We start from the raw sequence: 6,042 nt of genomic DNA, 5'->3' as shown, positions 1-6,042 counted from the left end.
TTTAAGTTGCTCAAGGTTTTATTAATCTTTTTTTTTTTTAAGTTATAGAATTATTATTTTATTTTTATTTTTTTATAGGTGAAATATTAATAAAGTTAATTATTATATAAAAAGTATGCAAATTTAAAATATGAAATGTTAAAATAAAGTTGTACCGTGTATGGTTTTGACTTTGAAATATGAATATGGTTCAAATCCAAATCTCCTGTGTACAGTGCATACCGAAATGTATGAAATTATGCTAATGTCACTACTTGTGTTAGCTTCAATAAATTGGTGTTTGAAAAAGTATTATGTAAAGTTTCTTCTCTTATAATTAGAAACCACTTCAATTCTATCTTGGCGATCAAGCATGTGTTTATTTATAACACTTAAAATTATACTTCACAATGTTATGGTGTTTCTTCTATTTGTGTAATAATTCTGTACTACCACCAGAGTGCGCTATTTTAATTTCCAGCTTAATCCACTATGGAATAGCTGTTGCAAAACTGACTTGTTTTAAACAAGGAGAAACTTATTTTCGTTAAAAATATCTTTAAAATAGGAAGAACATTACACTATGGTTAAACAACACAGCACATAACCGCCAAAACACATTTGCAAACAAGAATATTCACAAAACCGCCAATACACATTTACCAGCAGAAGTACTTCCAATAGTTCTAACTCTAACAAGAAGTATGATGTTCTTTAGAAGATGGAATGCCTAGCCTCAGTGTGTTAAAGCAAACAGAGTACTTCAATTAGCATTTCATGAAATGGTGACTGCCGTGTGGTTCACTGTGAACATGAGGTCAAGACAAGATGGCAACTGGTTTTCCAACCTTTGACCTGAAGAACAAAGGGATTTGAGAAAACACCTGGAGTTGAAATAATGGTGGGGTGATATTTTGTCTAGTAAATTCAAGACACAACACTGTAGTTTAAAATAACATTTCTATTTAGTTTACATTGATAAATGGGCCTTATACCCTTATGTCATAGCCCTCTACCCATGTACGTACATTTTTTTACTTTAAGAGCCAGTATGGTCATCTCTTCTGTTTAAATACGCTATTTATGTGACAAAATGGGACGCTATCCAAACACAATCAGAAGAATATTGTCTATCTAATGCACAAATGTCGCACTTCCTGCCGTAATCCACAACGCAATGTCTTTTTGAAAACAGAAATAAAGTAACCACTGAAAGCTTCAAACTCCTCAGGCCTTTTCCTTGAAAAATGACTTTTTTAAAACAGCCTCACACTGTTGTTAACACAAAACACTCACTCCAATAACCTTAGCTTCAAACTTTGGCTGTGTCTTTGCCTCAAGCAGTCCCGACTGCTTAATGGCCTAAAACCATTCACGTTAACTTAAAACGCAACAAAAGACACTTATAGAAGTGATTGGCCTCTAGCCGACATGTAATAACAGACCAACGAATAGCATGCAGGGTTAAATAGAGCAAAATAAATTGAACTCACCCTGCCTGTGACAAAGCAACGCCACGTGTGGTAGGATTCCAATGTTTATCAATTTAGGCTTGTTTTAACTTAAATTTAGGCAGTCTTTCTCAGGAGTCCAACTTACCAGACAGACACACACTCCTATTGTTCACTATGTAATCTATTGAAGATTTTGAATAAACAGGTACTTCTTTACCTTTCTGTATGGGCCCGAGTGTATGTCTGCCAGCATTGTTCAAGCTCCTTTGAAAACTGCAACTGCTCTCCCGGTGAAACGAGATCACGTCCGGGTCCCCAATTGTTAAATATGTTCTTTATTCTCGCGTCCAGGAGAGAAGCTGTAAAATGAGACTAAATGGAGTCTCTGAAAAGATTCAAATGGGATACTTTAATTAAAAAAGGCGCGGTAGTGTTACAGACAGAATATTGTTCCAGCAGAAAACAGCTGTGATCTGGCTCTCATGAGCAAGAGAAGAGGGCGAATCCCTCGTCCGGTGCTGCTATATATATCCTCTGCTGGCTCCTCCCCGCCAGCCGGCTCGCCTCGTCTCTAATGTCCGTTGTTGCATTTAAACAGAGGATTGGTACTTTTCACATTCAATACATGCTTAACCCGCCTTTTCTCCTCATATTCTCTTTCATCACTTTTCATGTAACACATTCTAAACGCTGTAATCAATACTCCAAAATATACAGAAAATACTTCACGGCTGGTTTGGTTTCCGGATGTTGTCACATGCTACTCTCGTCTGTAAACAATAATGTATTCAAATAAACTGTACTTTCATTTAATATTCAGCATGGTAGTATCTCGACATCTATAGTTGTAGTGTTAAATCAGTAGGTTTCGGTTTGCACCACTCCATGTCATTTCGCTACTCAATTCACCTCTTTAGGAAATCGTATATTAGCCACATGCTAAATGCTAACCGTAGATGAAGGATTTTCAGAATAAAAGATTAACTGGTTGTGCACAAGAATTTCTGTTTTTTCAGTATAAAAGAGCGTTTAAACTGACGGTATGTTTAAGCTACATTATACCATCAAAACATTGATTTTAATTTCGAACAGGTGGCAAGGCATTTTTCTGAGGTGGCAGCTGCCACCCCGTGCCACCCTGTAGAACCGCCACTGCCGCAAGCTGAGGAGGTTCAACATGGACTCCAGGATAGGGGTGCAACAACTAATCGACTTAATAGATTAAAATCGATTACCAAATTAGTTGGCAACTAATTCAGTCGTCGATTCGTTGGTGATGTCATCACATGTGTTCTACACCCCGTTAAGCTCCAACGTTATCGCTCTTTTTTTATCGGTATAGGAGACATTTAAAACATATGTCATATGTATTATTGCTACATAAACATTATATCGCAGTCTTAGTGTCGTCAACTCCGTTTCTAATATGCAATATGACTACAAAATGCGTCTATAATGTATTTTCGATCTTCCCAACCCAGACGAGAGAGCTCTCTCCCCCGCCTGCTTGCGAGGGGGCGGGGCAGTTTACACACACACGCAGCTGCCAGCACCGTATAGACTGAGAGTTACGTCATCTCCGTTCACTCCAATGGACCACTTTTTTACAGCAATGGCAGATCGTGGAGCCTTTCAATCGTTCCCCGGAAGTTAGCGCCAAGGCTAGCAGAGCTGTAGAGTTGCAGCATAATAGACCGTTCGTGACGGACTTTTAAAGGTAAGAAGAAGTTTAAAGATTTATATTGCGGATATTATCAGTAAATCTGATTCAAATTAACATGTGTATTAAAGGATGTCAGTGGATTATCCCTAAATTAGTAGATTTAGGGAACGTTTACAGATAACAGATAAAGCTAGGATAACGGATCAAGTTAGCAACACACGTTGAACAGCCTTTTAATTGTAAATTCCGTTCTCTTAATGTCATTTCGTCCAACGTTGTTGAATTAAGAAGAGGGGCTTCTAAACGGGATTGTATGCGGGGGTGGAGGGAGTTAAATATTAGATAAATATAACTTTGGTGCGTGGAAGAGTTAGTGTTTTTAGCAGAGCCATATTGTGTCCTTGTGATTATGTTGATTAGTACCTGTCTGTATAATGTTGCAGCTCAGCTGATTTTGGATTGATGGCAAAGGGAGAGGGACTTAAGTGAGAGTGAAAACACAAGGTAAGTTTAATACTACTGTTTTATATAAGTAAGCATACTAAACATGTATTCTATCACTGTATTATATAAGTAATCTTGTTAGTAACCTACTGTATAGCAGGTGGAGGGGCAGTGATGTTACAGGTGGAGGAGCAAAACTGCAAGTCTGCAAACTCACAAGACAGAGAAATCAAAGTTTTTCTCCAGGGAAGAGGTTGATTTCACTTCATTTATTTCATATTTTCTAAAGATGTGGAAATGGCAAAAAAAAAATTTGAGAGCTGTAACCAAGACAACTGTAACAACATGAGTAGAGAGCCACCAAGGTTTTTCAAGTCCCTCTCCTACTCCATTTTGCCAACCCAAACTTCCAGGTACATGACGGGACACCTTGCTTGTTTTTGTTGTTTGCGCTCCTCTGGCTGGGTGCTGGCTGGGTACTGGCAGGTGGAGGGCAGTGATGTTGGCAGGTGGAGGGGCAGTGATGTTAGCTGTTACACACCAGGCTCAAACTTAACACATTGCATCCTTCTTTGCAGTGTCCTTATTCCTGGAAGGGGAATCTGCAATTCCTGCAGAGTTTTGTAACCCGTTGGTCCGCACGCAAAGCGAATTTTTAAAGCCTTCTTAATTGTCTCATTGCTCCATTTCATCCCCTTTGTGGTGAGTCTGCCTAATGCCTTAAGTTGGTCTTTTGAAAACGTTTTCTTATATTTGTTGTCCCTAATTTTCATTGTTTTCTTGAGAGCTGCATTTTCCTTCCTGATTTTTCTTAGTGCAGACTTTGCTTTTTTGGTGATTCCTTCTTGGCTCTTTAATTTTCTCTTACATTTTTTTAATAGATCTGTTTGACTGGCTGCTGGTTCCCTCGTATGCTGACTGGCTGCTGGTTCCCTCGTATGCTGACTGGCTGCTGGTTCCCTTGTATGCTGACTAGCTGCTGGTTCCCTCGTATGCTGACTGGCTGCTGGTCCCCTCGTATGCTGACCGGCTGCTGGTTCCCTCGTATGCTGACTGGCTGCTGGTTCCCTCGTATGCTGACTAGCTGCTGGTTCCCTTGTATGCTGACTGGCTGCTGGTTCCCTCGTATGCTGACTGGCTGCTGGCTGAGTGGGTGATGTCCACCCTCCCCATCTCTCCTCACTAGCCATGTCCTCTCTTTCTTCACCCTCACTTTCCTTTCTCTCAGTCTCCTCATCCCTTCTTCCCTCAATCTTTGAGACTAATGTAAGTAGAAGACATGGCACTGTAGATTTTCGAACATTTAAAATATTATACCACTTAAAAATAAGAAATATGACTTTTGTTACTAAGAGTTCATACTTATTATACCTGTGTCACCTTTCACACTATAGCTGTGATCATGAGCTATGGGCTTTGTAGATACAGGTCCCGGGGTGAATCGTGGTGCAGGGGCCCTTCTCTTTTTGATCACAGGGCGATGCACGAAGAATGTGGGTATAGCCTCTGCTCTCAGCCTAGTCTTGCCCTTTTTTGTCTTGACAAACTGGTCTGCATCAAAATGTGCCTGCGGAGTGACTTGAGGTTACTTCACACACAGAACAAATCAGTTTTGTCTGCCCACATACATATTCCATAGTGGTTGAATACACGGTATTAGGAAACACTTTAAACTTACTGGACATGTTATACTCATTACATACTGTATATAAAATATGACCAAGAATGGGAGACAACTTTATATAAAAATTCATATCACATCTGTTACTGATGCCATTTGTCATACTTTGTTAAACTCACAAATAATAAAGTTCCATAACTTCAGGTGGGAACAAAGACCACACCTTATCTCCCCAAGGCAATTTCCCATCCAATAGGTGTGCTATATAGGTGTGTATAACCCTTTCTCCTGTCTGTTACTCCCTCTTTCAGCACAAGAACCAGAGGGGGATTCAATGGAGCCTGAATACCTGCACTGAGACCCTCACCCTGCACCCTGAGTCTCAACTCTGTGTTTTTCAAGCCTTTCCCTGTTTTTTTGTATTAAACAAAACATTAAGCTTTCCCAATGGTGTGGTTTTCGTTTTGTGAAAAAGTGCAAATGCAGTGTTTGTATATAATAACCTCACATATTTTTTTGCTGTTGGTCGTGAAATTGCTCCTGCTGACTTGAGCCAGCCATTTGTTCCTGCGCTCTGTGTCAGTGGGGAAGCCGTACATTCGTACTCCTTTCTCTGAGCGATTTGAGCATCCCCAGGCAGCACAGCAAACCATGGTGGCGACTAGGAGGCAGCACAGCAAACCAGGACAACACGGAGGAAAAGGCACAGACAAACTGCATGATATGCTATTCAATGTTTATTGAATTCCATGTATTTGCAATGGATGTTCCTAAAACAACACATTTAACATCATCCTCATCATGCTGCTGCTGCTGCTGCTGCTGCTGCTGCTAGTCCTTTGATAGTCACCTGTTGGTCTCCTGTCCTTTCTGAAAGCCAT

The 6,042-nt window shown here is 40.1% G+C and overlaps 1 long non-coding RNA gene across 1 annotated transcript; it reads left to right on the top strand.

Moving 5' to 3' along the window:
• Positions 1 to 3,967: 3,967 nt before the first annotated feature.
• Positions 3,968 to 5,604, top strand: LOC307044406. Its single transcript, XR_013809636.1, has 3 exons — positions 3,968 to 4,242; positions 4,422 to 4,689; positions 5,473 to 5,604. It is a non-coding gene; the product is annotated as an uncharacterized lncRNA (long non-coding RNA).
• The last annotated feature ends 438 nt before the right edge of the window (positions 5,605 to 6,042 follow it).

The sequence above is a fragment of the Notothenia rossii genome, assembly GCF_949606895.1.
Source record: "Notothenia rossii genome assembly, chromosome: 6".
Lineage (NCBI taxonomy): Eukaryota > Metazoa > Chordata > Actinopteri > Perciformes > Nototheniidae > Notothenia > Notothenia rossii.
The sequence above is the reverse complement of the archived record's forward strand: the minus strand, read 5'-3'. Positions and strand labels throughout refer to the sequence as shown.